The sequence below is a fragment of the Halyomorpha halys genome, unplaced genomic scaffold (genome assembly GCF_000696795.3).
Source record: "Halyomorpha halys isolate HHAL.00 unplaced genomic scaffold, Hhal_1.1 Scaffold745.1, whole genome shotgun sequence".
Lineage (NCBI taxonomy): Eukaryota > Metazoa > Arthropoda > Insecta > Hemiptera > Pentatomidae > Halyomorpha > Halyomorpha halys.
The window spans coordinates 70,120-93,321 of NW_027110150.1; the positions used below are offsets into that span (position 1 = coordinate 70,120).

The window sequence follows — 23,202 nt, forward strand, 5'->3', positions numbered from 1 at the left end:
TATGTATTTATGTCTTATTTATTCATGTTTTATACTCAAATTAGAGCTAGTTAAAGGGACTATAAAATAGTTTACAATGTTTAACTTTTTAGAAGTAGTAGTTTTAATGATATGTTGATTTATAGTAGTTTGGATACAATTTTTGATTCATGAAAAATTATGTCTCGGGTACTATAAGATTAAGTTAACTTCAATTAGCATTATTTTGAGTGCTGGCAGATATCTGTACATCTTATACTTCCTGAGATTGTGTTTTTATAAATGCAAAAAGTTTGTCCAAGCAACTAGAAATCAACATTTTGTGAATTTATTTTGTCAAATATAATAAAAACTAATACTCTTGACTACTTCTTCTATTATATAGAGCAACCTTCCATTGTTTGCCTTTGGACAGTTCTTTTTGAATCCTTTTTGCAGAACTACTCTCTGCTAGAATGTTTTCTATATTATTCATATTGTGTTTTTCCAGATCTTCTTTTATACTTTTCCTAATTTGATTATTTATGGCCATGAGATCTTTTCTTTTGCTTTCCGAAGTATCACTTCTTTCTTTTATCGTTTTGCGAATAATAAATAATCATCTTTAGTATCCTCGGATTTTTTACATTTTTTATTTCTAACGAAGCTGGGAACCTGCGTAATTATATCATCAATAAGCTTTAGAGATGAGGTTATGTTTTTCCTGTACAGTAAAGGGAGTATTTTCTTCTCTACATGTTTGACTGTTTCTCAATATATTTTGAGAAATCTGTACGGAATTTTTCTATTTGGGTTTGTTCTTGAAGAATAACAGTTTTCTTTTTCACTTTAAATGGTCTCTTTTCCTTGAACTTTTCAAAATATAACTCCGCTCTTATCAGCCTGTGGTCTGTGTTAAAATTTAAACTATTTATGATCCCTAGATTTTTTACTAGATTGATTTGATTAGTAAGAAAATAGTCTAGCTCAAAATTGTGGCCTTTGGGTGAACTCCATGTCCATTTTGCCTTTGCCTTTTTTTAATGAATGAGTTAACAATTTTCAAACGTTGACTAGAGCAAAAGTTTATTATTCGGTTGCCACCTTCATTCCTTTCACCAAATCCTCAATGTCCCATAACTTGGTATTCACCATCTAGTTTGACTCCAATTCATTTGATGTCATCAAGAGCATGATTTAACTCCTTCAACCTCTCTTCACTTAACAATGTCCGAACATTTAATGAACAAACCTTGAGAATGCTTTTGGCTTCACCATGAATCATTGGGTATTTTTTCAGCTATGAACTGGTCCCGGGAGGTTCTGTTTTATTCATTTCTTTATTTACTTCTTTATGAGTTGGCATGTTTAATTACTTGAAAATCCTAACCCTATTCATAATTAATTGGAGTGAAACTTTATCTTAAAATATAATTATGTTATCCTACTTGGTTAAATTTCTCTAAATTCTTCAGTACTTGCTAAGCCAATGGAAACTAAAATACAGGAGTCGAGGAATTGCCAGCTACCACTTAAATTTGTTTTTAAGAATATATGATTTTAGTATTATTTTTTTCTGACAGTGACAAATTCAGGATATTTCTTAGGAGAGAGAGGTGTTGCACATGGATTCCATTCAAATAAGTAGAGGATCAGAAGATTGAGGATACTTAAATTTTATTATGACAGCCTCTCTTTTTTAAACTGATTCTAGGGCAGGACTACAGAACTCCTGGTAATAGTTGGAGCACTTTGTAACACCATTAGAACAAAAATGTTCAGTAAAAATGTCGATCTAAATAAATATGCTTTAACTTGGTTAAATTTTGAAATGGAGTTTATTTTTCAATTAGGAATTTTCCTCCCTAACCTGTCATATGCTAATGGCTTTTACACTATCATTACTTTTTTTCTGATTTCACATTTTCTTCCTTATACTATGCCTATATTCTGGAAATAAACCTTTTTTTTTTTTATCCCAGTTACATGATCAAGCTATCTTACAAACTACCTGGGCCCTGTTTCATAATAAAGTACAAACTAATACTATTAGCCTTGTAGATTTATCTTAATTCAATTACACAGACTTGTACAATAGTAACTTATACTTTAGTATTTTTTAATTCCTGTAATATCACTAATAGTCATCCCTATCATGAAAAAAATAAGTATTAGTATTATTACCACACTAGTTTCTACACTTGTACTGTGAACTAATACTATTAGGTTTCACTACGAAATAGGGCCCAGGTCGTCATCCTCTGATGGTGTTATGGTTCTTGTAGGATATTGGCCTCCTCCACTCAGACCTGTCCTCAGCTGCTCTTATCTATTCTCCAGCGAGGAGAGTTCAAAGGTCATATGTCACATTTCTAGCCCAAAAGCTCATTGTCATTCCTAATGTCTTTATCCTTTAATTTGTTTTTTTACCTCCTACATAGTCATTTCTGAAATACAGGGAAGGAGGAGGGATTATCCTTTAAGTAACGAACCTATTTTAACCAGTGTAGGGGGGTCACGTTTTCATTATGAGGAGTTTTTATGAAATAAAAATCAACCCACCAGAATCAAACTATCACTGTTGCAGACTCAAGGTTGCTAAGGTAATGACTCGACCCTCTCAACTACAACAGCCACTCATATATCTTTCCTATATGTGGTATTTTTCAAGAGTCCTCTCTCTCACCAACCCTTTTCTCAATCCACATTTATAATCTACTTAATTCTATCCACCACTTAAATCTCTGCTTTGCTTTAATAGTGCCACATCTGGAAAAAAAAATTTTATTTTTTTATCGGGCACCAAAGCTTGCACCATAGGCTGTAGTTACTATACTATAGTGGGGCCCCTCTATGAAGTTTCTTGAAGTAAGTGGGATTGTCGCAAAGTCACAGTAAATCTATGGAATATGTCAAGTACAACAAGGAATATGTTAATAAAAAAAAACTTTTTTTCAAATATGTCAGTATTAAAACAAACCATCTGGTATGCATATGGCTTTTAAAGTTTCCTATCTTTTCATCCTGTCAATATTATCAAGGCAATCCATAATCTATAGGATGACATAATTGCACTAACTCGGAGAGCATTTGGTATGAAATTGAGGCTGATTATGAAAATATGTTGGTTAGTAGTTAGCACCATAATTTTTTCCTTACTTAATCTCACAAACCTTCCAATTCATTTCCACAACTCTCTTAAAAACTTCAACAATTTTTTGTTTACATCACATTTCCCAAATCACCCAGAAATCAATGACTTAAAAAGTTCGTAAATTTTGTGATTCTATGCCTGCAAAAATACCTGTTAGGTTTTACTAATCTCCCTAGAGATTAATGAATTGTTAATTTATGAAAAAATTATAGATATATATATATATATATATGAATAATTGAGTGTATTTTTCAAAACACAAGGGATGGTTGGAGTGCAGTCAAAAGGAATAAAAAATATTTATTTGCTATTTGCTGATTTATGCTTATATTGATGTTTCACCCCACTTTGCAGGGCTTCAACAGGGCTTAAAAAAATACTAAATAACTAAAAATACGTTGAAAATGTAGGATTATAAGATAAAAAGAAATAAACTAAGATTTTAACCCCATCTTAGATGTTAAATGATGTTAATATAAGTGGGAAAATTATATAATGAACAAAAGAATAAGACTTACAGTAATAAGTATATATAAAAAAGAAATAAAACTGACTATTAGATTTAAAATGAACAGGATGCATATTAACATGTAAAAGTAGAAAAGAAGATATAAGAGAAATAAAAAACAAAACTTTTATGCCCTAAGGGACAGAAAATTAAGAAAGTAAAATGAGAATATATTAAGGTCAAGAAAGAATAAATAAATAAAAGACAATTTAGAAACGCCCAACTATCGTATTTAAAAGAAAGCCAAGAAGTGAGGTGGGCGTGATACAGAGAGTAGTGGGAAGAAGATGGTTACAAAAAAAAAACAACTGCAATAAAAGAAAAAGATAAAAAAATATGATAACTATAATGCTTATATTATATAGGAAACACAAATATAAATTAAATGATAGAATATGTAACTAATTAAAAAAAAAAAAAATAAGACATATACTGGCAGAAAATATAGCTTAGATAATACAATGAAGACAATATAGATACAATACAGCAAATGTAAAATAAGTAAGTAAAGGCTATTAAATATAAAGGTGTTAACCTAAACATACAAAATAAATAGATAATGATAAAAGTTTTTTGTATTGATAGTGATAATAATATTTTATTTACATTGATATTTGTAATAGTCATGAAAAAGTAGGTTAATTAAAAGTTTACAGTCATAAAAAAAAAAAAAAATGCAAAAACACAGATAAACAATACAGTTAAGATAAGTTTATGAAGAACATATAGATAAAATACAGTAATTGTGAAGAAAAATTTAATAAATGGATAAATAAATATAATTAAGAAAAATAAAATATTAGCATAGAGGCAAAATGCTAAGTGAAACATGTAAAGACTAATTAATAAATTATGACTCCCTGGGAATCATCCACCACCACATGCATGGAAATTAATGAGAAGGGGAGTTATCCAGAGGAGGGATGGCATGCATGCATCGCATATCTTATTTTTGTTTTATTTATTTATTACTTTATTATTTTTAATATTCTAATATTTGTTATATAGGGAAATTTGTAGATAAAATGAAATAAGGGTTGTAAAATAGAAGGGAAAGAAAAAAAGGAATAAATTGAAAAGCTTGTATTTAGTTTGTAGACTGGTATTAATTGTAAAGGAATACTGTGGAAAAAGAAAATGTTATCTTTCTATTATATTATTTCATATAAAAATATGTAATTTATATATGTCCGATCACGGATTGATCAGTATGCTGTGTAATGTGGCAACCCGATGTATTTGGGCAGCGTGAATGAATAAATTTCTTTCTCTCCTCTAAGTAATAAAGTGTCAAAGTCAGCAAAATAACGACAACAGGTGACAAAATGATAATATATGTATTTGGTGATGATAATGAAAATTTGGAATAACAATGAGAAGCCAAAGTGACAAACAGTAAACAAATTTAAGAGGAGAAGATGGTCGGGGGGGTGTGGTCAGCAGAAAAAAACCACAAATAAACAAAAGAATTATTTATTTGTGCCAATGTTTCGACCTAATTTTCAAGTCTTCATCAGGGCTATAAAAAAAAAAAAAAGAAGACAACCATGTTTCAGAGAAAAAAAAAATCCTTTTCCATTTCATTTCCTGGAAGTTAAAACAGTTTAGCTAGAATTTTCTTCCTATAACTGTAAGTTCTTTCTCTCGTATTTCTTACTTTCTTCATTCCCTAATCTCCATACATCTCTTCTTATCTCTTGTTCTTTCTTTTTACGTACACTCCATTATTAATTTAACTAATTCTTTATACTCATCTATATAACTAAAAGGTTTTTAATGTTACTCATCAATATAACATTCTTACCCACTGTATCATTTATTTATTACTCACATTTATATGTATATAAATAATAATGTTATCAATCTACTACTGTCTTTTTCCATAGTTATTAATCAACTAGTTCATATTTTCATTTCATTGTTATGTATATTTCCAAATTTGTCTACTATTTTTTTTTTTCCCTCCTCTGAATGATGGTTTTTGTCTTTCTGTTTTTATAGCCCTGATGAAGACCTGAAAATTAGGTTGAAACATTGGCACAAATAAATAATTCTTTCGTTTATTTGTGTTTTTTCCTGCTAACCGCACCCCCCAACCTTCTTCTCCTCTTATATATCTACGATCAAAGATGCGAAAGAGCTGCAATCAGCAAACTGAAAAGCAGTGGACCAAGATAGGCAGGCGTGGAGAAGGCTGGTTAGGGCCACCAAAGATCTACAAGGCCTGTTGAGCTAACCGAAAAAAAAATGTATTTATAATTTTTTAAATTTCTTGAGACTGATATTTATTTATTAAATAAATCAAATGGTATTCTTGTAAAGTCTCAAGAAGATGGTCAGGGTTGTGGTAAAAAAAAGAAATAGTTATTAATCAACTAGTTCATATTTTCATTTCATTGTTATGTATATTTCCAAATTTGTTAGTCTATTGTTTCTTTATTTTCCTCTCTGAATGATAGTTGTTGTCTTTTTGTTTTTATAGCCCTGTTGAAGACCTGAAAATTAGGTCGAAACGTCGACACAAATAAATAATTCTTTTGTTTATTTGTGTTTTTTTCTGCTGACCACACCCCCTGACCATCTTCTCCTCTTATATATCTACTGTCAACTATCTTCACCTCAGTAAAAAAATTTAAATTTAATTTCATTGTCCTCATGTTCCTAGAGTAAGTAAGTAAATATGTACAATTCAAATAAATATTTTAGATGTGTAAATGTACTTGGGCTCAGGCCACACTGGAGAACACTTGTGGAGATTAGGATACTAGGAACAGAGATTAGCAGTCGCTTAACATACCTGGATACAAGTAGGCATATTGCACTAATTGGTTATCTACATCAATATTTTGTTTCACACTGTGAAAGGTGCCTTTAAATACTGTTACAATTATAATTTTAGAGATTTAAATTTACTCCAGCACCATCTATCTGGATATGAGTGGTGAAGGGACATGCACTGGTGCCACACGAAGAGAGAAAACATGCCAGGGGCAGTGAGGGTGGGTAAAGAGTGAAGCAGCTGTGACAAGTGTTAGTAGAGTCCAAAAAGAATTAAAGCTGCTTTATTTTGGATTAATACTTTTGTGGTCAAACATCGTCTCTTTGACTAACGAAGGAGGCCAGAACAATCTCCAAAAGAGGATAATTGCTAACGAGTGTTGTGAGACTGAATACCAATGGCAAAGTGTAGAAATAGAGTGCACTGAAATATGTATAGGTAAATCGATATGAGAAAACAGCACCAGTGAAGAAAAGAATTAAAACTTATACTCAGTTTTGAATATATATAAAAAATTGTTTTAATAAGATGACATTTGTTCGCAAGATAATAAGAATTGGATAGTGAACGAAACATTGTTCGCATGTCATAGGAATAAAGAAGTAATAAAAAAGGGTGTGAATTCGACAGAAGAATTTTACAATTGACAAATTATAAAGATCTTAAATCATGTCAAAATTTTCTCCCCAATTTCATTTCCAGTCATCGAACCACAAATATTTAAAGTTCTCTAGTTAATAACCAATGGTTATTACAACACTGGAGTGCTGATTTTCATGCAATAAACTTTTTTAAGCTCACAAAACCATGATATATAAATTTGAATACATATCTTTAGCTATTTACAATTTTCGCAGAAATAATCCCCGTACTTTCTCTGCTATATGAGCTGTATATGTAATATGAACCATGTTATAAGCATTTTACCGACAAAATACAGTTTTATATTTTATTTTATGGGCGCCTTTTTCTAACCACTATATCATTTTGGTTAGTGATATTTTTCCATGCAGAATATTTATATCTAATTGTGGAAGAGCACGGGACAAAAAAAAAAATGTTTTGTCATCATCAAAATTGGTGTAATATTCAAATTTTTTACTACTTCGATGAAAACTTTATAAACTTTTTGAGTCAGAATTGGTGAGTTCCCCGAGCATAGGATGATAAAAAATTGTGTCAGTTTTAGAAGTTACTAACATTTCATTTCTGAGTTTTGTTAATTAAAAAAAAATGCATGGAAAAAAATATTTTCTGTTTAAAAATAGTTACAATTTTTATCTTGGGTATAAATAAGTATAGGAAATTGTACAGTTCATACTTAATGTTTTACTTAGTTAATATTCCATAGTATAATAGATAAATATGTTTTAATTATTGGATCATGTCATGAAAAATTCTAACTATCTTATAATTATGGTTTGTTACATTTAATAATATTCAACATCTTTGCTTTCTTATGCTTTTATTGTATTGTAAAATTATTGTCTTCTATGTTTAAATTACTGAAATTTTAGCCGTTTTTGTTTCTGTATTCAGAAACAATGTTAAGTCTTTTCCATATTTATTTCGAGACGTAGTTCTTCTAGACAAAATTTCACAAACTACTTGAACTTAGTTTTATAGCTTCACCATTACTACTTAACAATAAATCATGCAACTCTTTTGCACAACCAATAATAGATATTTTACTGCCGAGAGTTAAATCCTTTTAAAATTTGAATAACATTCCAGTGTTAAATTTAATAAGAGTCACCTAAACAGGAATGGGATTATTTCTAAAGCAAATGAACCTCAAACTTCTCAAAATGATAATTACTAATTCATCCATTATTGTATGTTTTTGTCAAGTACATCTCTACTCATTTATGGCATTCCTTACTTTTGTATTCCCTACTAAATCAATATATTATATAGCTTAAGCCATTTTGAAAACGATTTAAAGCTGGTTAACTATACGGTTGTACTATATTTTTTTTTCTTTCTATAAGATAAAGTCAGTCAATTAAAACCTCTATGTCAAATAATTAGTCTTGAAGATTAATAGTTGATCATCTCATATGATGATTGTAGGAATATGGTTCGGATGGGGGTCAAAAAATGTAGAAAAATAACAGAAAAAAATATTTATTAGTAACGGAAGTTTTGCCCCACTTTGTAGGGCTTCATCAGTGCTTATAGTACTGGTAATGATGGGGGGAACAAGTCCGGCAAATGTTTCTTTTTTCCATCCTCAAGACGAACCAATGGAATGGCTCTTTTATGTATCTTATTCATCTATATTGAACCTTTTTGACTTTCTAATGAAATTTAAAATGGATGTACAATCTATAGAGGAAGCCTCATTTCCTGTGATTCTATCAGAGCCTAGAAGCCTATATCTTAGTGATGCGTACCTACAACAGTCTGCTATGTAATGTAAGGCAGTCTCCGGGGCCTGTCAGCATAAGTAGCAGGTTTCATCATGAACTATTCCACATATCTTAAGATGTCTTTTAAGTCTCCAATGACCTGTAAGAACTCCTATTAACAATCAGAGTTCATTTCTGTTTCGGCCAAGCAGCCACTTAGTTTTAGAAGTAGAGGGTTTAGTTATTAAAAACTTGGCCTGTCTCAGCCCTATACATTCCCAATGTATCCAATTTCCTCTTTCTGGTAAATAGAACCATTTCTGTCTTTGATGGATTTACTGAAAGTTTCATTTCAGTACACCATGTCTGTACTACATTACATGCGATTTGCATTAGTTCCATGATGGTACTCATGAACTTTCCAATAATGAGGATCACTCCATTGCCAGCAAAAGCTTGAGCGAATATCCCAGCATCCTCAAGTTTTCTCAATACTTATTTACAATACTCAATTAGACTATCCATAACCAGACACCATAGCAACGGTGAGATGCGACTCCCCTGAGGGCATCCAGTTACTCCCTGCGCCTATAACCTAGTATAGTCTTCCGAAACAACAATTATTCTATTATTAAAAACAAATCTGACTCAGCTGATTATCGCATTCGGGGCAGAAATGTCTAATAAGGCTTTACAGACTGCCTCAGGCCTTGTTTTGTCGAATGCCCCTTCTACATCGAAAAAGAGTCCTAAGGCGGACTCCTTATGTGATAAGCCTTCTCAATCTTCCTTATCAAAGAGTGCAGGTCAGTATCAGTAGATTTTCCCTGGAGATATGCATGCTGTCTTGAATGAAGGGGGTTGATTGGTAGCACCTTGCTTGTAAGGAAAACTGCCACCAACTTCTCCAGGATCTTAAATAGGAAGGAGGATAAACTAATGGGTCGATATGCTTTGGCGACACTATAGTCCTCCTTCTCAATCTTAGGAACGAAAGCTATTAATGATTTCCTCCACTTCTCTGGTATATATCCCAATGGTATAGAGGCTGTGAGCAATGTCCTAATCCGGGGGAGTATGACATTGAGTCCTTAATTGAGCAAGCATGGGAGAACACCGTCCATTCCTGAAGCTCTTCCACAGCCCACCTAATGCCCTATCTTCTTCATTAGCCTCTCTGAGAGAATCCATGGTTGGAGGATTGTCTAATGTTCTATGCTAGTAACCTGGAAAGTGTGTCTCCATTAAATGGGACAAGGTTTCCTCTAGGCTGGAGGTCCACTTCCCATCTGGTTTCCTTTGTGCTCCTAATGGCTGTTGACCATTGTTTCCTAATAACTTAATTAGTCGAGCGGCTTCCAGCGTGCTTTCTATGTTACAGCAGAACTTGCACCAGCCATCTCGTTTATGTCTTTAAATTCTGTTTTATACTTATTAGAGGCAGACCGGTATACATCAAGGCTAAATGAGAAAGATATATATCCTTGACCTAAAAAATAGAGTGGAAAAGGAAAATAGAGAAAATTTATGATAAATGTTATGTTGTAAGATCATTATTATTAGTATTATTTTTAATTAAAGTATTATTATGTTTAATGTTACATGTTTGATTTCCTAATTAATCATTTCATTCGGTTTATTGGTTCTCAATCACAATATAGCTCAGTGGAGCCATTTTAGTCTCGTCTGTCTCCACAATACTTTTATCACCTGTTCTTACATTCATTTTTTCTATCCCCTTTAAATAGCCTACTCAGCTAAGTTCATGAGAACAGTTTAATCATTTATTAGTTCCAAGAAAAATATCTTGTGCTCAACTGCAAGGTTAACCATAGGATAGGTTTCACATTTTTATTTCCTTTTGACAAAATTTCATGATTATGAGGTAAATTGCCAATACAGAATCAATAAGGTGCAACTAAAAATTTTTAACACCTGAATTTTTTTTGTTGGATTCAATCTAAAACACAGCCAGACCTTAAACACCAAACCAACAGACAAAATATTTTATCTACCAGTAACTTTTGACAAAGGAAATACCCTGAGGGCTTCTATGTAAAACTTTACCTGAGTCCTCCAGTATTTGTTCTTGCAAAAAAAAATTTTTAGAGTTGTGCCCCTTTCATTTTGGGTTTGCGATATGGAAGGATGGATACTTGATAGAGTAATGTATGAAAATTCCTTCTTTTTTTTTGTTTAATATCTATATTTAATCACGTTTAAAACACACATTAAGTTCCAAAATATTATGCATATACGTAGAATTTATAATATCGATAATAATTGATTTTGATTGAATAATTGATTAATTCTATGATTACATGCATATACCATTGCTGCCCATAAATAACACTTTATTTTGCTTATTTTACATATAATATGAAATTTGTTTAATCATGAAACAATTTTTATTGGAGTTGTCTGTTATATATCCCAGTGTTCAGTTGAGCACATTACTAATGAGGCTGCACCTTATGCTCCTCATCCCTTTTGCTTCAGCTGCTTCCTGCAATATACCAATTTGGTCTTGCTCTCCTAGTCTCAGGCTGCGCTTGCGTTCCTGGTGACTCGGCGATGTCTCCTGGTGAGCCCCATGCACTTCGTGTTGGGAAGACCCCACCATCTCCTTCCACTTGTAGTTTAACTATCTAAAGAAGGGATAGCTCTCTTCTTCTATCAGATAAGGAACTCGGATCCAGAGAGGAGGAAGATCTTTTTTAGACAATCTCGCCTAGTATCCTTCAATGGCAGAGTGGATCTGGCTCGTCACCTACTGTCCACTCCGTTCTTCTCCCTTAATCACTTTGGTATCCTCCTTCAACATCTTTCTCCATTGGTTGGGATCTCACCAATCCTTTGTAGGATTACTTTTGGAATCTCTTCAGCTCCAGCCTCTTCTCTTCATGTCATACTTACTGGCAACCTCCTTGAGGATAAGGACCAGGGTCATCACTACTGGAGCACCTCTCTGCTTATATTTTCAGTCTGGCTTTACTATACTTGACCATGATGACTGTCGAGTTAGTAAGAACCAACTGTTTCTTGACCTTTAATGTTATACAAGGAGGTGATGTGGTTAGTATTCACACTCAACAGGCAGATTAATCCTATAACTCAATAAAGTGCCTCAGGAAGATCTTCTGCAGAATTGAACTTCATAGCCAGGCTTAAACTCCAGCTCTAAAATTAATATTTCATTGTGTTACTCACTAAGCTACCCCTCTCCTGAAACATAAAAGAAAAAATAATTTTTTTTTTATTATGTTTGTTGTACATTTCTTAAGCACTGATGATAGGGTTGAAAAGAGAGTTTTAAAGGATGTTATATAAAAAAAAAAATATATTGTTTTGTTTTTTATATAACATTGACTGATTGTCAAACTAATTTATAATATTTTAGTTAATTAATTTTTTGTTTGTACATCATATTACCTTCTTAAATAATGCTGTTTTAAAAACATTGTATGAATATGAACATAAACATATTTCTGTGTATATGACATCTTATGAAAATTAATAAAATAGTTGAAATTAATGCAAGAGTTTCCCTTAGCTCTTTATATTCTAGCTCATAATTTTCTCAACAGTTGATCTTATGCTTATGGTCTCAACACAGGAGAATGTTTGTGGCTTGGCGATCAGGTTACTTATCTTTTTATAAAGTTCAAGAGAAATTTTAATGTAATACTTTATAATTAAATGTAATACCTTTATGGTCTTCAGGATGTGTTCCCTAGATGATTTTTCAAGAATAGGGGCAGTGGCCTTGTGTGGCAGTCACCAATGACAGACAAAGAAAAATTTGACTATGACTCTGCTGATGGTTGTCATACAAGGTTGTTCTTGTACACTCTGAAGAGATACCTCTGAATCGCTTCCTACAAGATGATGCAGTCGATTCTTGTTAATTTGAAACTTTAGACAAACAGAGTTAAAAAAATATTGTCTGAGTCTAAAGTTAAAACCACTACCATAATTTAAACTTGGGCCTTAAATATTGTGGCAGTGCTGTTGTACAGTCAGGTTTTGTGTGCTAGTTGGCAGTACTATCAACTATCTGTGCAAGCACAACAGTTGCCTTCCATTTGTAGACAACTTGATAATGAAATATTCCATCTTAAAACCTCATAGATAACTTATAAACTTTCAGATTTCCTATCTGTTATTTATCTATAGTGAAAGTTTTTATTTGTTGTATTTAATCATCAGTATTCATTCACCTAGTAAACTGTTAGGGGTATTAGGTTTACTACCAGTCTGTAAACAAGCACTATCATACTTTCTTGCTATTATGATATTACTTTACTTATTTAAAATATCCCCATAAAACTCTTAATGTTTGTTTTTTTAAATTCACTATACTACATCTCGACAAACGACTGACATGGAATCCTTATACAAGATTGAAAAGACAGGAAACTGCTCGTCGATTTTGACTATTACAACATTTACTAGACAAACGGTCTAAATTGCCAATCCATTATAAAAAAACTGATCTACATGACAATTCCTCCTGAATCCAATCCTTACAGTCCAAAATCGTTAATGCTCCTTTGTCACAAATCAAGTTATCCATCAGGACCTAAATGTTCCATATGTTGCCGATTTGGCCAAAACCAAATACCATTCGTTCCATAATAAACTTCCCAACCACCCAAATCTACTTGTTTCTAACCTGGCTTCTCCTTCATTACCTAATAATTCTCCTAGGCGTCTGAAAATAAGATGGCCTCGAGATCTTCTCCTCTAGAAATTTTATTGGAGTTTTACCAATAGGTAGATTCTCCACATGTTTGTATCATGTCACTATGTGACCAACAGCAAATGTACTTGTTGTATATATTTTTTATACAGTTGTAAATAACTATTAATAAATTAATAAAAAAAAAAATTCACTATATTTCAGAAACTGATATCTCATTATACGAAGGTAAGGAGTAGGTCATGTGGCTAGAAGCAATCTATCAGGTGGCCGCTACACAACGTTGAATGCCTGTATAGTTGGCAAGAGACCACATGGGAGGCCAAAAACCAGATGGATAGACAGAATTGATAAAGATGCGAAAGAGCTGCAATCAGCAAACTATAAAGCAGTGGACCAAGATGGGCAGGCGCGGAGAAGGCTGGTTAGGACCACCAAAGATCTACAAGGTCTGTTGAGCTAACCGAAAAAAAAATGTATTTATAATTTTTTTAATTTCTTGAGACTGATATTTATTTATTAAATAAATCAAATGGTATTCTTGTTAAGTCTCAAGAAGATGGTCAGGGTTGTGGTAAAAAAAAGAAAAAATTATTTATAACTATTTGATGTCCGACAATTCGCCCCACTTTGCAGGGCTATTCAAAGCGAAAGGTTAAAAAAACCTTTTTTTAGGTTTAAAGGTTAAATTTTAGGTTAAAAAGGTTTTTTAACCTTTTGCTTTGAACAGCCCTGCAAAGTGGGGAGCAACATCGCACATTAAATAGTTATAAACTATTTGTTCTTTTTTTGACCGCAATCCTGACCATCTTCTTAAATAAAAAAATTGACCATCTTGTTAAATTAAAAAATTGACCATCTTCTTTAAAAATGCTTTTCCGGCTATTCTGCCAAGGTCATTAATTACAATTCAAATCACTCTAATTTTTCACAACTTCATTAATTTTTAAAACTTTTAATTTCAGATTAACTACACTATAAACTATCATATAAACATTTATATTTAATGATAAGTTTTTTTTCTTCATTAAATAATTATATTATTATCTAAGCATTGTTATTTTGGTTACACCATATTGATTTGGTTACTATGGAAACATTAATTAATACATGTGACTACAAGTTTTATTAATTCAATATTAGTGCATAATTAAATTGAAAATTAATTGTTTAAAATTATTGTTATAAAATGTTCAGAATATTGGACTATTAGAGAAAGCATTGGTTATTTATACAACATATGTAATTTTTATATTATATTTTATATATTTCAAAACATAAACAATTTAAAATATTAATATGAACCTAAATCTAAATATTAAATAAAATTTTATAATTTTGATAAAATACTTGTGGTTGAATCTTGATTGAAGTTCACTGCTGTTTTAGATGATTTATTTTAAGAATTCTTCATAGTTATGTTCCTCTTCATAACTTCATTTTAAATATCTCTAAATAGTTTATGAAAATTATTATATTTATTAGATCATGATCACTAATTAAACCTTAATTAACCATTTCCAATAACCTTTTTTATAATATTCAATACATAATTGTATAATTTCCAATGTCTGTTCTTTATGTTTTTATTTAATAAGATATGTAAAATATCACTACATTCGCCTCTGGTATTTTAAAAAAAACATCTTGAATATTTGATGAATGTTTCAAATTTTTTTCAATTTTCTCACATTAAGAACACAAAATAAAATTATTAAAATTTAACAATTTTTATAATCTATCTACAATAAATATTATTGTATATTAATATATTAATATCTACAATAAATATTAGTTGTTAATTTACAATATTTTTGTATTTTTAGTAAAAAAAGTATTTGAATATTTTACCAAATATTTTATACACACAATTTTATACCTATTTGATACGTGTCTATAATGTTAATTACAATTGGCTATAAAAAAAAATTACAACTCTTTGGTAATTTGTCACTTGTTCAAATTGTACTCATATCTATATATTAAGGTTCATACACAGTTGTGTGATATAAATACTCAAATTGATTGATTAATTCATTTTTTTTTTTTTAATGATTCAAAATATATTTGAGATCCTTTTTCTGTTGTTCATACTTTGAATTTTATTTAATATTTTTAAGAACTAAATTTATTATATGGAAATTTATAATTATTTTAAATATAAATTTCTTTATAAATCAAATTATTTTAATCATACTTTTTTCAAAGATTTTGAAATTGAAATAAAAATATTTTTAAAGGTAGTAATTAAAACTCTTACCTACATAAAATACCTAGGGGTAGTTGTTTATGACTTGGTTAGTTTAAGACTTTGATTGTTCACATCTTTGACTTCATAAATGTTCGGCCTTTACAGAAAATTTCTTTTTCAATAGGTCTTCTAAATGTTTTTCTTTATTCATTTAATTGTTTAATTATAACTTAAATAAGTTCACTTCCATATTAATGACACATTTTTACTTCAAAAATGTTCCTAAAACTTTACTAGCTTCTTCATAGAAAAAGGTTTCTTCAATAGGTTCTTCTTTATTTGATTAAATTGCTTAATACAACTTCTGATATGTTGTATACAATCCCAGTGATATAGTATTACAATTTTTCATATTCTCAGTTAAATCATTAATTGAATTTATGTAACTGTGTTAATAAATTACATATTCTATATTTACACTATTTTTATTTTATATTTCTTCAAACTCGATGAGTATAGGATTTGATCTTTTTTATATATAGTTATAGCTTTTCAAGTATAAATTTTTAAGATTTATTATTATTGGCGCGACAGACCGTAGAGGTACAAGGTGCTAGTGGTGTACTTAGGAAATACATCGTGTGTTTCAAGATGTGGTTTTCACAGGGTGGGTTCATCATTCCCACACCTATTTTTGTGAGCGCCACCCATTGGCTAACGGGCCTTACAAATGCCCGGAGGGAGGCTGTGATTGAGTATTGTATGATAAAATATGCTTGAAAAAATCACGGATATGGCCCAGAACTCGAACTCGCATCCTTTGGGTTGGAAGACATGCACGTTAATATGCTGCTACAGTCACCTCCGGTGAAAAAAAAAATCATAAATTTTTAAGATCTAAAGGTCTTCTTTCTAAATGTATAATCATAGCTGAAAATAATTTTTTTTAAAATATTTCTCAAAAACAGTTTATTTTAAATGCATTTGTATACCTCAAACAATAAATTTGATCTACAGATACAAATTTTGTGTAAACTTTATCGTATAAATTATTTGTAAAATTTAAATTTTCATTTTTAATTTCAACTTGTTCCAAGTCATTGGCGTAGAATCTGACCATCATTCTATTCATTAATTACATTTTTCTTTCCACCTATGGTAGATTTTTTCTTTTGAAATTAATTCTTCTGGCATAAGCTTTTCATCAAAATTTTCCTCTTTATCAGAGTAAATATTCTTTATGTGGTTTATCTCTTCAACAATATTTATAATTGGATCAGAATTTGACATAATATACTTCATATAATTTAAATCTAATTTTAGAGTGCTACCAATGGGTAATTTCTCAACATGCCTGAACACTCCATTTTGACTGAGATCAAATTTACTAAATGTATTATAATGTACAGTTGTAAATAGCAATAAATAAACATAAAAGTAAATCTAATTTACCTTGAATTTCTTCTGGAAAAACATTAATTTCACTATAAAGTCCATTTGCGATTGGATTTGCCTTTAAACAATAATTTTCTTTACAATTCATTACCTTTGTATTTTCCATAATTCATTAATGTGTATTTACACTTAATTCTACTATAAGTGCACTTACATGCTATTATTTGGGTATGAGGGGAAATCATTATCATGTGTCCGGAGGCTTCAAGAAATTGTTTCATAGGAAGGGAAAATAAAATAAGAGAGAGAATGCTGGGGAAGAACATGATGCCGAACCGAGTGAGCTCACTCCTAATTTCCTTTCTTACCCAACTGGCCACAATTTAAAATTTATTAACCTAATCTAACCATGTTTTATCTTGTCCACTCCTTATAGTCATGCAAATTCTTCACAAGATACCTGAAATGTTTTCTTTTCCACTCCCTACAACCATGTAAATTGTTCAATAATTCCTTTTCTTTCACTTTAAGTCAATTTTCTTTCAAATAAATTTCTTACGTATAGTCTACTAATAATAACCCAACCCTTGGCCTTAAGTTGAAGGTGCTTTTCAAGCCAAATGTTTCAATTAGGCTGGATGATTAAAAAAAAAAAATCTAATTCATTGTTTTTAATTTCAAAATTATTATCTAATAAAATAATTTTATATTCAAAACCTTATCTATAATTTATTTACCTGAACAATAGAAAAGCCATTTTGGTCTTGTTTAATTACTTAGTGTATGGGTCTAATTCATGATGTTTATATCAATAGCATACATGACTGTTTCATGCTGTAACATAGCCCAAAATTATGTACCTTTATACCATGTCTAATTTGATTAAAACTTTAGTCCTTATAGTCGGAAAACAATCCATCGCTAACAACTTTACTTATAACTTCAAGTTAATTACAAATTACTTATATATTCAGTGACTCAGATAGACAAATTTCATTATAGCATATAATTTTATTATTTTAATGAAAGTATTTAAAAATATATCATGTTTTATAGATATTGAATTAACTTCATTGAATTGAACAGCTGCCTCTTTCAAATCATGATTAATCATAGTTTACCGATTTAATTAACAGGCAGTTATAAACAATCAATTGTATTAATATCCAACCAATCTAACTTGACAGTGATAAAGGATACAACCATACTAAGCAGTCATTTTATTTCTCATAACTTTATTACATTATTTTTTACAGTATTTATTCATCAGCTTAATTTACAAGCTGTTAACTAAATTAAAACCTTTTTAATTAACTGATTATTCACATTGATATTATAGTACTTTTTTTTTTTTTACTTAATTACAACAAAATGTGATAATGCTCACATAATCCATTACACTCCTTCGGGAATTAGTTTCGTTTTCAAGAGTATTTAAAGGAGACAGACAGTCCTTAATACTCTATAACTGGGTTACATACGGAATAAGCTTGACTTAGCCATTCCAAAGAGGTAGAACTGTACTAATTCTAGCGGCGGTAGCTTGAACAAATTAGCTATTAGTACAAGAGCCTAAGAGAAGAAAAAAGGCAGTTATCTCACCCCAATTTTTTATTACTTTAATGAAAACTTAAGTTTTATTTTTTATTTACTGATAGATATCACAATCTGCCACACAGATGTGGGCAATAGTTAATAGTGATGAAAGATCTCATACATACTAAAATAAAATTAAATAAATGAATTTAAAAAAATGTCCAGAAAGGCACCCGAGCAGTATTGTTTCTATTCACGAGCTGAAGAGATATAGTCAACGACTCTGAGGCCTTGTTGAACTGTGGAGTGCCTAGGGCGGAATCCAAATTATTGTGCGGGAAAACTCTGTGATTCAACGATGGATAGGATAGGCCTAAGGAGGATTATTTCAAAACCTTTTGAGAGGATTGGAAGTAGGCTGATTGGTCTATAGGAAGCAAGATTATTAGGAGGTTTTCCTGGTTTTGGAAAGAGAATTATAATGGAATGTTTCCAAAGGATAGGAAAGTGGGTTGTTCTTAGGATACAATTATAGAGATATGTAAGGAATATTATAGCTTTGGGAGGAAGTTAGCGAAGGATTTGAGGAGTCAGAAGATCCTACCCTGGAGATTTACGAGGAGTTAGCATCCTTAGTTAATATTTGACCTCAGAAGGGGTGACTGCTCTAGAAGGTAAGGAAAGTGGGATTGGCGACGATAGACATTCATCAAATGGTTTGGGTTTGGTCAGTATGAAGTTCAGGATGAGGAGTGAATATATGAGAAAGGGGAATGGCTAGTTCTTCGGCTTTAGCTTTGTCGGATGCTACCCATGTGCTATCATTTCGTCGGAAGGGGTGGGAAATATGTTTGGATTTTAGGATTCTTTTGGTCATGTTCCAGAGGGAATTGTCATGAGTAGAAAGGGAAAAGAGATAGGAATTGAAGGACTCGGATCGATGGTTGGACAATTCTTTCGTAACTAGTTTACAATAGTGGTTATATGTACAACGATCAGAAGGATGTCTTGTGCGTTGCCATGATGTTCTGTACTGGCGCTTGGTTTGAATGAGGTCTTTGAGATGTTGTGGTAGAGGATTTGTCTTGCGTTTACTGGGGACATTATAGGGTGAGAAGGCAGACCAGACAGCTTGTTTGATAAGGTTTGTGAAGGAATGGACTGCTTCAGGTTTGAGCCTGAGTCGTTAGGTTTTCAGGGGTTTTTAGGGAAACTTTAAGATCGATTTGGTCTGTTAAGATTCGGCGAAAGGAATTCCAGTTTACTGGACCCCTTATGAATGAGGGTGGAAGTAGTACAGGAATTGGGGATATGGAGATAGTTAGGATTAGTGAACTATGGTCTGAAGATAGGTTATCGAGGCGTGAAAGGGAAGTGTTTAGAGGGTCTAAGCCTTTGTGCATAAAGAAGTCCAGGAGGTCAGGGTTACGGTTAGGATCGGTTGCCCAGTATGTAGGAGAATAGGGACAAAGAAAATGAAAACTATGTATAATTACTAGTAAAAATTCATGAGTCTGCCAAGTATAGATATGGGTAATAAAAAATGGCGGCTGTTTCAAAGCGATAAAACAAACTAATTTTTCATTCGGGGCTTGATATCTCAAAAAGTAGGAACAACACAAGAAAACATAAGAGAACGTCATTTAAAGAAGAGCAAATTTGCTAAAATGTGAGCCCTAATAGAGTTATTTACGTTCAATAGTTTTCGAGAAATAGCTTTTTAAAAAGCAACATTTCATAAAAATGTATGGGACGTACTGAAAGATCAGTACTTAGTGAATTTATTTTGAAAAATCTATATCTTAAAAAACATTTGACATACAGATGTCTATTAGCACTCAAATTAAAGTTAGTTTAATGAGCTATAAAGTATTTCATGATGTTTATCTTCATAGGAGTAATAGTTTACATGAAATTCGCTAAAATAAATTGATTTACGGTTGTTTGGACAAATTTTCATTTGCCAAATTTATATTCATATGTGAATATCATAAAAACTACTTCTACGAAAATAAGTATCATATACTACTTTATAGTTAGTTAAATTTCCTTTATTTTGAGTGTTGGCAGACATATTTGCGTCTTATGGATCTAGAGATATATTTTTTCAAACATCCAACATTTCATACGAACAACTAGAAATTTACATTTTGTGAGTTTATTTTGTTAAATATCATAAAAACTACTACTCCTACAAAGATAAACATAATCCAATATTTTGTAGTAAATTTTACTAGCTTTAATTTGAGCGCTGGCAGACATCTGTATGAAATGAAGTTTTTCACAAATCAAACTTATTGTCCGAACAACTATAAATCAATTTATTTTAGCAAATATCATTAAAACTACTATTCCTACGAAGGTAAAGGTCATAACCTTATTTATAGTACATTAAACTAGCTTTAATTTGAGTGCTAATATACAACTGTACGTCACATAGTTCCTGAGATAAAGCTTTCTCAAAATAAATTACTAATCTTTCAGAAAGTTTTAAAGAAATTTTGCTTTTTTAAAAGCTATATCTCAAGAACTATTGGGCGTAAATAGCTCTTTTAGGGCTAATATTTCAGAAAATTTACTCTTCTTTAAATAATGTTCTCTTAGATTTTCTTGTGTTGTTGGTAGTTTTAAAGATATAGAGCTCCGAATGAAAAATTAATGTTTTTTTAAGGTTGTTTGTTAATGTTTGTTACTATTTTGAAACCTTTTTTTGACCGCCATCCGGACTATCTTTCTCCAATCTACTTCATGCGATCAACTATCTCTTTCCATTATTACTGGTGTGTCAATAGTTGATGGTGGATATGATATTATTCACAGATTATATAAATGAGATGTTTGAGGATGAGGTCAGTATAGAAAAGTAGAAAAGTTAAGAGACTTATTTATTAGTGCCAACGATTTGGCCTGAATGAAGTGAATTGAATTTCCGACATTTTCCAAGCAACCCTGATGAAGGCTAGGCCAAAACTTTGGCATTAATAAATAAGTGTCTCAACTTATTTGTGTTCTTCTCTGACCGCATCCCCCCTACCATCTTCTCGTTTTATATATTATCCACGGCCAACGATCTTCTCCCCATTAAGTTAAAAGTCAATTAGAACACCTCAAATAAAATTTCCAAGTTGGAAAACATTTACAGGTATTCTTCAAAACGATGGTTGAAACAAGGATGAATTAAATTTTAAAGTATTAAGATTATATATATGTATGTATAGTTGACCGTAAAAATTGATATACAGAGAGATGGTCAGGGTTGCGGTCAAAAGAGAAATAAAAATAGTTTACAACTATTTATTTTCCAACGTTTCGCCCCACTTTGCAGGGCTTCATCAGGGCTGTCCAGCTGTCTTTTGACCGCAACCCTGACCATCTCTCTATATATTAAGATTATATTGTAGCCTTTTACGGACTACTAACTATCGCAGATTTAGGAACGATATACTATTAGTAATGTGACTGAGATGTATTCATACCAATTAAAAATTACCAAGTAAATTAAAATATTAGCTTGCTCCAAAGCTGGAATTATTTCAAGGAATATAGAACGTCTAGGAGGGAAAATCAGAGTATACCAGCTTAAATCTACAGGTAGCTTTATAAAGTAAAAAAGATTAGGCCTAAACATTGATAAAAAAAAGTCAACTATTTATGCGAAACGAACTGTTTGAGCTAGGTAATTAACCACAGCTTTTTCCACAGCTGTATATATCCATACGCCTGCCATCACTAAAGCTAAAGGAGTAAGTAGATTATAAGAATTATTTTTCGTTATTACAATGTTTTGTAAAATTACTCATTAGTGCTTATTATATTTAGTAGTTTGTGTGTATTATATTTAGTATTAAGTAAATATACAGAATGTTTGTTTATCTTATATGTAGTATCATCTAAAGAAGAGATTTTGGAGATCCCGATTGGAAATTGAAGAAGCTGAGTAGCGTTACTGCGAGTTACATATCATAAAAAAATCAGTGAAGACTAAAATGACTTTATTCTAACATATTTACAAGAACTACATGTTACTGTTACTGTTACAGAGTGTCTCTCTTCTACTAACTTCTAACTTAGCTATCCAGTCTAGGAAATATATATGAACACTTGACAAGAGGGGGTAGGAGGAATAGTGAAATAGGAGAAGGGATTTGGACCAATCAGATAATTTAGGAAATATCTGGAAGGGGGAAATAGGCGTGGACTAGAAGCAGGGTGTGAGGCTTCCAAGAAATTGGAAGAAACGAAAGAAACTTTCATGTGTAAAACATAAAATAGTTAGACTGATGCAAGTCCTTTGTGTGATGACAGCATGTACTGGCCTAAGTGTCAGCCCTTGCTATTGATATAGGATACTAAGGGCTTGAAAGAGCTGTTAGAAGGGTTTCTGGGCCTTCTTTGAACCTAGTTGTTTTTATCGAGTTTTTTTTCTATACATTTGTAAGGAGAAAGTGGACATATGCAACCATATGTCTAAAGTGACTTAGGTTCAGTTATGCAAGGGGCAATTGTTTAAATTTATAATACCGGTTCCTTAACTCGCCCTCCCTTTATGAAGTGCATAGACCCGATGCACAATCAAGAATTTTGAATTTCATTAAACCAGGCTTGGGCACTTCCGTTAAAAGCAGCAG

At 31.4% G+C, this 23,202-nt stretch overlaps 2 long non-coding RNA genes across 2 annotated transcripts in view; one reads left to right on the forward strand and one right to left on the reverse strand.

Moving 5' to 3' along the window:
• The window catches only part of LOC136795976 (uncharacterized), a 33,870-nt gene that overhangs the window by 1,655 nt on the left and 9,013 nt on the right, over positions 1-23,202 (forward strand). Inside the window, exon 2 of the long non-coding RNA XR_010843671.1 lies at positions 13,657-13,901. This is a non-coding gene — a long non-coding RNA (uncharacterized lncRNA). The remainder of the gene's footprint in view (positions 1-13,656; positions 13,902-23,202) is intronic.
• LOC106685805 (uncharacterized) lies at positions 10,339-18,542 on the reverse strand. The gene is made up of 4 exons (XR_001343901.3): positions 17,776-18,542; positions 14,803-14,903; positions 12,459-12,628; positions 10,339-11,975 (listed from the first exon to the last, which is right to left on the reverse strand). It is a non-coding gene; the product is annotated as an uncharacterized lncRNA (long non-coding RNA).